The sequence below is a fragment of the Equus caballus genome, chromosome 19 (genome assembly GCF_041296265.1).
Source record: "Equus caballus isolate H_3958 breed thoroughbred chromosome 19, TB-T2T, whole genome shotgun sequence".
Classification (NCBI taxonomy): Eukaryota; Metazoa; Chordata; class Mammalia; order Perissodactyla; family Equidae; genus Equus; species Equus caballus.
In genome coordinates this window covers 14,708,486-14,722,359 of record NC_091702.1, presented here as the reverse complement: position 1 = coordinate 14,722,359, position 13,874 = coordinate 14,708,486, and positions in this window count along the sequence as shown.

The following is a 13,874-nucleotide window of genomic DNA, read 5'->3' as shown; positions in this document are numbered from 1 at the left end:
CTCAATAACAGAGCAGATGATACAGAAGAATGGATCAGTGAGTTGGACAAAAGACTGGAGGAAATCATCCAAGCTGAACAGATAAAATAAAAAAGAATAAAAAAGAATGCAGACAGTCTGAGGGACCACTGGGACAACATCAAGTGCATTAACATCCATATTATAGGTGTCCAAGAAGGAGAAGAGAGAGGCAAAGGGGCAGATAATCTATTTGGAGAAATTATAGCTGAAAACATTCCTAACCTAAGGAAGGGAACAGATATCCAGGTACAGGAAGCACAGAAAGCATCCAACAAGATAAACCCAAAGACACCCACACCAAGACACATTATAGTTGAAATGTCAAGAATTAAGGATAAAGAGAGAATCCTAAAAGCTACAAGAGTAAGGCAACAAGTTACATACAAAAGAAACCCCATAAGGCCATCAGCTGACTTTGGAGAGGAAACCTTACAAGCTCAAAGGGAGCAGCATGTTATATTTAAAGCACTGAAAGGCAAACAGTACAGATAAGAATGCTCTCCCCAGCAAGGTTATCATTCCAAATGGAAGGAGAGATAAGCAGTTTTCCATACAAGCAAAAACTAAAGGAATTTATTACCAATAAACCAGCCTTAGGGACTTATTTAAGTGGAAAAGAAAAGACCACAAATGGGAATAAGAAAATTATCAAAAATATAAAAATAAAATCACTGGTAAAGGCAAATATAAAGTAAAGGTAGCAGATCAAGTACCTATGAAGCTAACATGAAGGTCAAAAGACAAAAGTACTAAACTTATCTATTTCCATGATGAGACGGTAATGGATACACATGCACAAAAAAGAGGTTAAATATGATATCAAAAACATAAAGTGTAGGAGGAGGAGAGTAAAAGAGTAGAGATTTTAGCAAGACTTATGTGACCATAAACTTAATATAGATTGTATATATGTAGGTTATAATATATGAACCACCAAAACCAGAAACCAATAATACATACGCAAAAATATAAGAGAATGCAACCCAAACATAATACAAAGGACAGTCATCAAAGCATAAGGGAAGAGAGCAAGAGAAGATAGGAACAGAGAAGAACTACCAAAACACCTAGAAAAAAAGGTAACAAAATCACATTAAGTGCATACTTAACAATAGCAATTTTAAATGTCAGTGGACTAAATGCTCCAATCAAAAGACATAGAATGGCTAATTGGATAAAAAAAAAAACAAGACCCAGATATATGCTGCATACAAGAGACACACTTCAGACCAAAAGACACTCACAAACTGAAAGTGAAAGGATGGAAAAAGATACTCCATACAAATGGAAATGAAAGAAAACTAAGGTAGCAATACTTTCAGACAAAATAGACTTTAAAAAAAAAACTGCAACAGGAGACAAAGAAGGGCACTACATAATGATAAATGGAACAATCCAACAAGGGGATATAACACTTGTAAATATCTATGCACCCAACATAGGAGCACCTAAATATATAAAGCAAAAAATAGAAAGGTGGCAGCAAAGGCAGACTGTGAACTCACCTCCTCCCATAAACACAACCAGGTTAAAACTATTCTTGGAAAAATTACCCCAGAGAGAGAACTGAAAACTGGATAAAAATAATCCCCACAACAAGAGACTGTCCTGACTGAGGTGTAGGAGGTAGAAATTCCTTCTGGGGACAAAACAAATCACCCTCACGAGCTGCAGAGCTTCATAGTCAAGCAGGAGCAATACATAAAGCAAATATATACAGAAATAAAAGGTGAAATAGTAACACAATAATAATAGGGGACTTTAGCACTCTACTTACAACAAGGGATATATCATCCAAACAGAAGATCATAAAGAAAACATTGGCCTTAAATGACACATTAGACCAGATGTACTTAGTAGATATATACAGAACATTTCATCCAAACCTCACAGAATACACATTCTTTTCAAATGTACATGGAATATTCTCCAGGATTGATCACATATTAGGCCACAAAACAAGTCTCAATAAATTTAAGAAGATCAAAATAATACCAACCATCTTTTCTGACCACAAAATTATGAAACTAGAAATCAACTACAGGAAGAAAATCAGAAAAGCCACAAATAGGTGGAGATTAAACAAAATGCTACTGAACCGTGATTGGGTCAATGATGAAATCGAAGGAGAAATTTAAAAATACCAGCGGACAAATGAAAATGAAAATATGACATGCCAAAATTTATGGGATACAGCAAAAGCAGTTCTAAGAGGGGAATTTTATAGCAGTACAGCCCTAGCTCGACAAAGAAGAAAAATCTAAAACGCCAATCTAATAGTGAATTGAAGGAAGGGAGAAAAAGAACAAACACAGCCCAAAATCATTTCAAGGAAGGAAATAATAAAAGTCAGAGCAATAAAAAACGAAATAGAGACTTAAAAAATACAAAAAATCAATGAAATGAAGACCTGGTTCTTTGAAAAGATAAACAGAATTGACAAACCTTTAGCTAGACTCACAAATAAAAAAAAGATGGATGGCTCAAATAAATAAAATCAGAAATGAAAGAGGAGAAATTACAATGGACACCTTAGAAATACAAAAGATTAAAAGAGAATACTATGAAAAGCTATACACCAACAAATTGGATAATCTAGAAGAAATGGATCAATTCTCAGAATGATACAAACTTCCAAAGTTGAATAAAGAAGAAATAGAGAATTTGAATAGACCAATCACCAGTAAGGAGATCAAAACCATAGTCAAATCCTCCCCAAAATAAAATTCCAGGACCATACAGCTTTCCTGGTGAATTCTATCAAACATTCAAAGAGGACTTTATACTTATCCTTCTCAAACTCTTCCAGAAAATTGAAGAGGAGGGGAAGCTGCCTACTTCATTCTACAAAGCCAATATTAACCTGATACCAGAGCCAGACAATGACAACACAAAAAAAGAGAACTACATGCCAATATCAATGATGAACATTGACACAAAAATGTTAAAAAAAAATACTAGCAAATCTAATACAACAATACATTAAAAAGAGCATACATCATGATAAAGTGGGATTTATTCCAGGGATGCAGGGATGGTTCAACATTCACAAATCAATCAATATGATACACCACCTTAACAAAATGAGGAGTAAAAACAACATGGTCATCTCAATGGATGCAGAGGATGCATTTGACAAGATACAGCATCCATTTATAATAAAAACCCTGAGTAAAATGGGTATAGAAGGAAAGTACCTCAACATAATAAAGGCCATATATGACAAATCCCACAACCAATATTATACTCAACAGACAAAAACTGAAAGCTATCCAAGAACAGGAACCAGACAAGGATGCCCACTTTCACCACGCTTATTTAACATGGTATTGGAAGTCCTAGCCAGAACATCGGGCAAGAAAATGAAATAAAAGGGATCCAGATTAGAAAGAAAGAAGTGAAACTGCCACTATTTGCAGATGGCGTGATTTTATACATGGAAAACCCTAAAAAATCCACTAAAAAACTTTTAGAAAGAATAAATGAATATGGTAAATTTGCAGGACACAAAATCAACATACAAAAATCAGTAGCATTTCTACACACTAACAATGAAATAGCAGAAAGAGAAATTAAGAATACAATCCCATTTACAATTGCAACAAAAAGAATAAAATGCCTAAGAATAAATTTAACAAAGAGGTGAAACACCTGTACCCTGAAAATTATAAAACATTGTTGAAGAAACTGAAAAAGACACAAAGAAATGGAAAGATATTCCATGCACTTGGATTGGAAGAATTAACAGTTAAAATGACCATACTTCCTAAAGCAATCTACAGATTCAATGCAATCCCAATCAAAGTTCCAATGATATTTTTCACAAAAATAGAACAAAGAATACTAAAATTTATATGGAACAACAAAAGACCCTGAATAGCCAAAGGCATCCTGAGGAAAAAGAACAAAGCTGGAGGTGTTACACTCTCTGATCTCAAAATATTCTACAAAGCCATAGTAACCAAAACAGCATGGTACTGGCACAAAAACAGACACACAAAACAGTGGAACAGAATTGAGAGCCCAGAAATAAACCCAATCATTTATGGAGAGCTAATTTTTTACAAAGGAGCCAAGAACATACCATAGGGAAAGGAAATTCTCTTCAATAAATGGTGTTGGGAAAACTGGACAGCCACATGCAAAAGAATGAAAGTAGACCATTATCTTTCACCATACACAAAAATTAACTCGAAATTGATTAAAGACTTGAATGTAAGACCTGAAACCATACAAATTCTAGAAGAAAACATAGGCAGTATGCTCTTCAACATTGCTCTTAGCAGCATATTTTCAAGTATCATATCTGACCAGTCCTGGGAAACAACAGAAAAAATATACAAACTAGACTACATCAAACTAAAAGCCTTCACAAAGGAAACCATCAGTGAAACTGAAAGTCAACTTAACAATTGGGAGAAGATATTTGCAAGTCATGTATCTGATAAGTGGTTAATATCTAAAATATATTAGGAACTCATATATCCCAACAATAAAAAAACTAACAACCTAATTAAAAAGTGGGCAGAAGATCTGAACAGACGTTTTTCCAAAGAAGATATACAGATGGCAAAGAGGCACATGAAAAGATGTTAAACATCACTAACTATTAGGGAGATGCAAATGAAATCTACAATATCACCTCATGCCCATCAGAATGGCTATAATTAATAGGACAGGAAATAGCAAGTGTTAAAAAGAATGTGGAGGAAAAGGAACTTTCATACACTGCTGGTGGGAGTGCACATTGGTGCAGTCACTATGGAAAATAGTATGGAGATTCCTCAAAAAATTAAGAATAAAACTACCATATGATCAAGCTATTTGACTGCAGGTTATTTATCCAAAGAACATGAAAACATGAATGTGTAAAGATATATGTACCTCTATGTTCATTGTGCATTAACCATAATAGCTGAGACTTGGAGGCAACCTAGGTGTCCATTGGGGGATGAATGGATGAAGAATATGTGGCATACATACACAATGGAATACTACATAGCCATAAAAAAGATGATACCTTGCATTTGTGACAACATGGATGGACCTTGAGGATATCACGCCAAGTGAAATAAGTCAAAGTGAGAAGCCAAATATGCTATGATTTCACTCATAAGTAGAAGATAAGGACAGCAACAAACACATAGTGACAGAGATTGAGTTGGTTGGTTACCAGAGGAGAAGGGGGCAGGAAGGAGGAAAAAAAAAGATGATTCACAAATGTGTTCATATGGTGATGAATGCTAATTAGACTTTGGGTGGTGAACATGATGTTATCTACCAAGAAATCAAAATATAATGATGTACACCCTCAATTTATATAATGTTATAAACCAGTTACCTCAATAAAAATAAATCAATTAATTTAATTAAATCTAATTAAAATTAAAAATAAAGACAGATAAAATTTTTAAAAACTGCTAAAGTAATTGGACAAATGATAACTAAATTATTTTCAGAATTTTACTTAAATCCTAGAGATTTCAACAGAAATCAACTTCCGTGGATTTCATTTAATTGTCCTGCTCTCAAAGGCATGGAGCCCTTTCATGGGAAATATTAAACTAAGAACTTTTCCATATCTAAAACATTTTTTCAAGATTGGGGCACTAAAGAGTAGATGGAATTGATGCTTCTGATTCTTTTTCAGTCCTATTATCATTCTTGATTTAAATTTTAAAACCTTAATAATCTTAATGTTGATTGGCAGGCTGAAAACAAGAAACAGATGTATGTTAAAATTGACTTTAGTTGAGACATTTTAAAATGCAGTCAGAGCTGCCTTTCCAGGAAAACTGCCTTGCTGTCTTAAATCTTGGATGGGGCCGAACCTTTGGATTGGGCCAAAATGGCAATTGGTTTACCAGCAATTGTTTAAGAAGTCAGCAGGAAAACAGACATACTGGTCATAACTACTGAGGATTGTGGACTTTCTAAGGATAGAATCAATAGTCAATCAATGCCAAGACTAGCTCTCTGCCTCTAATTCCAATTAACGTTCTTTGTAATACAACCTCCCTTCTTCACCTTTTAAAAGCGCCTCACTTTTACCCCCTAGCAGGACACTAATTGGGTTTCTATCTGAATCTGTGCTCCCCAAATTATAATTCTTTGATCCCAAATAAATGCTTTGCCTCTTAAACTGGTTTCTATTTTTGCAGGTTGATGTATACATGGATCGAACAAAGCACAAAATATATTTTAAAAACTTATAAAATTCATGAGGATATTGATTAGAATCAGAAAACAGAATCCACAGTATGTGTTCAAAAGTATAGACTGTCTAAACACAGAAATTAGAAACTTGTTGCAGGAAGTGCCATTGGAGCAAATGTCAGGCAAGCCCTCAAAGGAGGAGGTCTCAGCCAGAAGCACAGAATCAACCAATGCGCAGGAACTCTCCTAGCTAACATCACATCTGCCATCTTTCTGTCCATGCTACTGTCTGCAACCACTTAGGAGAATAATGGTAGGCTCTAACCAGGACCTCTATAGAAAAAAAGGATTCTGGGAATTGAAAGCTCCTGGTCCTGGTTTTTCCTCTGTGATGTAGAGGAAACCTTAGAATGAGTGATAGTGATGCTAAATTGACTAAAACGCACGACTATACAAAAATTGTTGAATAATAAGTATTGTCCTTTAACTGCAAGCAGTTTAAAGCAATACAAGGGAAAAGAGCTTAGATTGTGGAAATCATCAACCTCTGCACTCCCAATTATCAGACTGATTTAATTGTGAAAACTGGTGTTAAATCTCTGCCTAACACTACAGGCAATTTTAACTAATCACTACTTTATTGAATAGAGTGGACTTTTATTGCTTTTCTCATTCATTTTGGTATAATAACATATTTTATCATAGCTAACAACCATTGATTGTAAGACATACCATTAGTTTATGTAAATGCTAAGAAAAATTGTCAATGAAATAATGACACACCATTCATGATTGGATCCATCCTGAGTTCAAAGCATTAAAAAGTGAAGAAAATATTCATTTTAGGATCAATGGAATTCAATACAATTATTCTAAATCCAAAACATATATATAGTAAAAATATATGTCATTGTTACCTCGGTGGGTTAGTAACATAATGAGATATTTTATGTATTACTTCTATGCAAATAACTAGGTTCAGAAGTTAGCCAGTGTGCTAGCTTCTTTCCTGAAAGGTATAGAGTCAAACTCAATTCTTAATGCCTCTTTGTCACTACTGACTTAAATTGATCATTATCCAATATATAATTTCAAATATAATCCTAATTCCATAATTAATTCAGAGCATATTACTTTTGTTTTTTTAAATATCTGTTGTAAATTTAGTGTTTAAATGCTAATGAGGAGAATCTATAAAAATTCTAATTTGTAAATTTCTATATGTTTATCAAGGATTTACTATCAATAAAGCATTTGCCAAATGCAGTGAGAAATACAAAGATGAACGGGACATACCCCCTCCTCTCGAGGAACTTACACTGTAATAGTTTGAATAGTGGTAGGTCTTAATTGTTAGACCATGAATGATTCCTGCACCAAGAGAATTACAAAGCTTTGGAGGACTACACTGGACACAAATAAATCTTCATTAGAAAACATTTCCAATGGCCAATTGGTGTTTTTTTGTTTAATTTTCTTTAGGTTAATGACATTCAAATATTTGTAGAAATAAATTGTTTTAAAATAAAATTAGGCAATATAGAGTAGTACGGGGGGAAAAACACTCCTCAAATATTAACAATGTGATTTTTTCCAAGTAATTTCATCTTTCCACTCTTCAGAATTTTCATGGTCATAGTAGGGAAAATGGCCAAGCAAGTAAATTCACAGAATATATCTGATTTTCCATTAAAGATCTTTAAAGCCATATCATCACTGTTTATAAATGTAAAACAGCATGTGTTACATTTCATTTATGTTTTACAATTTTTATCTTTGTCTCTTTCCTTTTCATGTAAGTTTTGAACTTCCCTGACCTGTTTTTTCCCCCTCAATGTCAATCAATGGAAATCTAGTCCCAAAGCATGAAGCTCTAGGCTTGTCTAAACTTCCGGTAAAATAAATTTAAACAAAGCAAGAATAAAGTTTCTTCTGTTTCCAAAGATGCATAAAATAATATATTACTGAGTATAATTTTAAAAAGGTTTTCTTTGAGGGGCTGGCCCCGTGGCCAAGTGGTTGGGTTCGCGTGCTCTGCTGCAGGCAGCCCAGTGTTTCCTTGGTTCAAATCCTGGGCACGGACATGGCTCTGCTCATCAGGCCACACTGGGGTGGTGTCCCACATGCCACAGCTGGAAGGACCCACGGCGAAGAATATACAACTCTGTACCGGGGGGCTTTGGGGAGAAAAAGGAAAAAAATGAAAATCTTTAAAAAAAAAGTTTTCTTTGAAAACATTATTTCACGAGAAAGAAATCTTCAAATAATCTATGGTTCAGAAATTATTGCTATATCCCTTATGAATGTAAAATATTACCTCTAAAATTTATAAACCTCTTTGGTGAATTATATATCAAGTTTCCATATATGAGTGGTGCTATTTCCATGCTCTGTATTGTATTGATCTATTTGGCTATCATTATAAAAAGCACAATGTTTTAATTACTACAGCTTTATATTAAGTCAATATTTTGAAGATGAGTCCTTTCCTTCTTATTCTTCTCCAAACTGGTTTGATTTTATTTGCCTTCATACCACCATATGAAATTTTAGCATTAGCTTGCTGAGTTTGGGGAATATTCTTATAGCAGTTTTGACTAAAATTGAATTTCACTGTTAGGTTATTTGGGAAGAATAGTTGTATTTATGATATTGAACATCATTTTTACTGAATAAGTTATAATTCTATAGTTTTCATATGACACATAAGTTGGAAGGAAAATCAGTGAGGGACATTTAGACTGTTAAATAAATTAACTGTATTTTTAAAAGCCAAATGTATTTGTGGTCCACTCAACAGCAAAAAGAAATTTGTCAAGGATTAAAGATCTAAGAACTGCCGATTTTTTTTTAAGAGGAGCAAAAGTAATTGAATATCTTTACAGCTTTGAGAAAAAATGTTAAAATTAGTAAAAAACACACATAATATGCAAAAATGTATTGGTAAACTTATTTTTACAAGAAGAGAGCCTTAACAAAGAAAAGTCACAGGGGGAAAAATTAAAATAGAAGAATTAGTATCCACAGTATGCAAAGAGCTTCTAAAATTCAAAAATAAAAGTACTGAAGTCAATGAAGAAGTTCATATAGGATTTAATGGCAAATTCATACAAGCATTACCATGATACCTAAATATTAACAGTTTTTCAGACTCCTTAGTAATCAGGGGAATGCAAATTAAAATAACAATGTATCTTTTTTCAAATACTAAAATGTTTTTTAAAATAACAAGTGTTATTGAGGATATAGGGAAACAGAGCTTTTATTTATTATTAAAAATCTTAAAAATTAGCACAAGAACTCGAAGAGTAATTTGAACAGTATATTAAAGATAGGAAGCAGACAGTACAAACGTACATTTTTACTTTTAAGTATATATCTAGAAGACTCTCTCACACTGACACAGTGAAAAAATGTCATGTTGTCTTTTAGGCTAGAGAGAAGTTTCAAAATAGTGCTTATTTGACATCCTACACATTTTCATACGTTGCAATTTGCCATTCAATTCTGAATATTTTCTTTTTTCCTTTCTGATTTCCTCTGTTAACTTTGATTTCTTCAAAGCATTTCCGAGGGTTTGAAATATATTTTTAAGAAATTGTCTAGATTCTTGGTTATTTCTTATTTATTTTCAAAGGAATCAGAAAGCCTGGTGTTTATTATAAGGAGTCTTTATAATTTATTAAGATATATTTCATGCCCTAGAGCATGAAAAAGCTAATTTTGTGTTTATAAGTGTGTACTTATACATGGCTTAAATTTCTAGACATATATGTAACATTCATATTACTTATATTGCTTAAATATTGTTTACTTGACCCATCAATTTCTGATATATAAGGTATTAAAACTTCAAATTTAATTGGAAATTTCCTGTAATTCTGTCACTTTGGGATTTATATGTTCAAGTCTATATAATAAGGTTCTATCAAGATTCTTATCAGCTTGGGTTAATTGTGATTTTGCATCATGATTTTTTAAAATTTATTTTTATATTCATGCTCTTTTTGACTAAAAATTTTAACTGGCCTAAAATTAATATTGATACAGAAACTTTCAAAGCATTGTCATTATTTGATATAATTTTCAAAACCTTTAGTGTTAAACATCCTGGGACAAGTACATTTATAAGAAAATATCTCAGTTTACACTCATATCTAATCTGATATTCTTTGTTTTTAAAAGGAGAATTTAATACTTTTATATTTGAATATGTTTGTGTTTCTTTGTGTTATCTCTTTTCTTTGTAATCCCCCCACATTCTATTTGATGAATGTAGATTTTGTCATCTTTATTATTCTGATGTTGTGCAAAATATAGTGTTCATATTTTTTATCCCATTGGTTATTCATAAGTGTTGCACACTTATTCTGTCTATAAAATTTTCAAATTCTAAGTAATTCAATTCCTCCTCTGAATCAAGTCATGCTTTACCCAGACTGAATATCCACTTCCATCTTTGTTAACATTTTTTAGAATTTTAGTTCCAACTTTTTCATCAAAAGAGTAGTAATTTACATTATTAGTAATGATAAGCATTGTATTACTGCCAATATTTAATTTAATTTAAAGCAATATTTTTGTTATCATTGTTTCATGCATCTACCTCTTGCCCTTAGATAATTCCTTCTACTTGAAAAATGGACACTATTTAGTGTTTTTTATCAAGGAGGATTTATAAGTAATAAACTTAGTTTCTGTAGGTAGTGAGCAAGAGTAGTAAATTTTCTATTTCTTACATTTCCTCAAGACATTTATTTCTCCTCCATTTTCAACTGATAATTTTCGTGGGCATAGAATTATGGTTATGAATTATTTTCTGTCATCACTTTGAAGAGTTTAATTCATTGTCTCCCAGAGATCTTTTGTTGCCAGAGAAAAGTAATCTGTGGATAGCTTGTAGTTCTTTAGTAGGTCATAAAACTGTTGGGACATATTCTTGCCTGATGAAATCTGAGATAAGGATAATTAGTTTTTGTCAGGAAAAACATCCTAACCATCCTCCACCTGAGGTATAATTTCAGACCTTATTGTTTAGCACTTTTTTGGCTGTGTCTGACATTACTTATTTTTCTATTTAATCCTTGGCAAATATTTTAAATTTGAATCAATTCTTTTTTTACTTTTAGAGAATACTCAAATGTTCTATTATCAAATGTTTTGTCTCCCACAAGTCATGTATCATGTTCTATTGAAAAATCCTGTTAAATTTAAGTTGATGCCTCTCCATTTCTCCACCATGTCTCTTAAAGACAATTTCAAATTTTTAAATCTCTTTCTTTCTTGCTGAAGTCCTTAGCACTCTCTTATATTCTACTAAATTTGACTGAAACAAGTTTGTTGTTTATTCCAAGTACTGAGGAGTTTCTTTATTGCTGTTTAATTAAATGATTATATATTTTATTAACATATTTATTGGCTCTCTTTAACATAGAATTTTTCATATAATTTTGATGTAACATTTTTAGCTTGTTAAAAACTTACTTTAAAATTAGTTATAGATTGTTTTATCTGTTTGTTTTAGCTGGAGGGTATTCATTTCCTTATAATTGAATTTTATATCTATCTTACTACTGATTTTGATCATATTTAAGAATTTTTCTATGAAGATCATGCTTGATAGGAGCTTGTTTGCCTGTGTCTTTCTTTTTCTTTCTTTTCTCCCATCTTATTCTTTCACTTTCTGTTCACTCTTAGATCTAGTATTATAGTGCGGTTTCAAAGTTTGCCTCCTATAGGGACAGTAAGGATATCTTATGTATAATTTCTAACTTCTATCCAGTCTCTATTGATTAACACGAGTTCCTTGATTTTATTCCTGTAATATGCAGGGAGAATGATTCTGATGTTCCACCTATAAACAGAACTTACTGTTTATACTACTTCTATTGCTAATTATAATATAAAAGGAGAGGGATAGAATCTGGTTAGGCTAATGGAGTACGAGGCTACCAGAAAAAGGGCTATCTCATCTATGAGATCTTTTATACAAACCTCACAGTAACCGCTAAACAAAAAATCAGAGTGGAGCCACAATTCATAAATAGAGAGAAAACTGAGAAAACCACCAAACTGAAACGGCAGCTGGAAATACAAAAGAAGAGAAACAATGGAAGTATAGAAGAACTGGATAACAAGAGATAAATTAGCAGTATTAAGCCCTCATATATCAATAATCCTTCTAAATGTAAATAGATTGAATTCTCCAATCAAAAGACACAGAATAGCTGGATGGATTAAAAAACAAGCCCAGCTATATGCTGCTTCAGTAAACACACCTCAGCTCTAAAGATAAACATAAGCTCAGAGTGAAGGCATGGAAGATGATAACCCAAGGAAATGGCAAGCAAAGGAAAGCAAGTGTTACCATACTTATATCAGACAAAGCAGACTTCAAGATAAAAAAGCAATGAGAGAGAGAGGCAGTATATAATGTTAAAAGGGACTTTTCGCCAAGAGCATATAACACTTATGAATATATATGCACCTAACACAGGAGCACCAAAATATATAAAGCAACTATTAACTGACCTAAAGGGAGAAATTAGCAGCAACACACTAATAGTAGGGGACCTAAACAGCCCACTCACATCAATGGATATATCATCCAGACAGAAAGTCAACAAGAAAATAATGGATTTAAATGAAACATTTGATCAGATGGACTTAATACATATATATAGAACATTCAATCAAAAAACAGCAGAATACACATTCTTCTCAAGTGCACATGGAAAATTCTCAAAGATAGACCATGTTTTAGGAAATAAGGCAAGCCTCAATAAATTTAAGAAATTGAAATAATATCAAGCATCTTTTCCTATCACAATACTGTGAAACAAGAAATCAACTACAAGAAAAAGGCTTTGAAAGTCACAAATATGTGGAGATTAAACAATGGGGTACTGAGCAACGATTTGATTAATGAAGAAATCAACAGAGAAATTAAAAAATACCTGGAGACAAATGAAAATGAAAATACAACATACCAGCTCTATGGAAGGCAGGAAAATCAGTTCTAAGACGGAAATTCATAGAAATACAGGCCCACCTCAACAAACAAGAAAAATCTCAAATAAGTACTCTTAAACTACACTCAACAAAAGTAGAAAAAGAAGAACAAAGCCCAAAGTTGGAAGAAAGAGGGAAATAATAAAAATTAGAGCAGAAATAAACCAAATCAAGAATAAAAAATTAGTGGAGAGCATCAATGAAACTATGAGCTAGTTCTTTGAGAAGATAAATAAAATTGACAAACCCTTAGCTAGACTCACTTAGGAAATAAGAGAGAAGGTTCAAATAAATAAAATTAGAAGTGAAAGAGGAGATTACAACAAATACCACAGAAATGCAAAGGATTATAAGAGAATACTATGAAAAACTAAATGCCCATAAATTGGACAAAATTCTTAAACTCACACAACCTCCCAAGACTGAATCAAGAAGAAATAGAGAATCTGAATAGACTGATCACAAGTAAAGAGATTCAAACAGTAATCAAAAACCTCCCAAAAAATAAAAGTCCAGGACCAGATGGCTTCTCTGGAGAATTCTACCAAACGTTCAAAGAAGATTTAATATATTCTTGTAAAACCACTCCAGAAACTTGAAGAAGACAGACTGCTTCCTAATTCATTCCATGAGGCCATTATTACCCTGATACCAAAACCAGGCAAGGACAGCACAAAGAAGGAAGA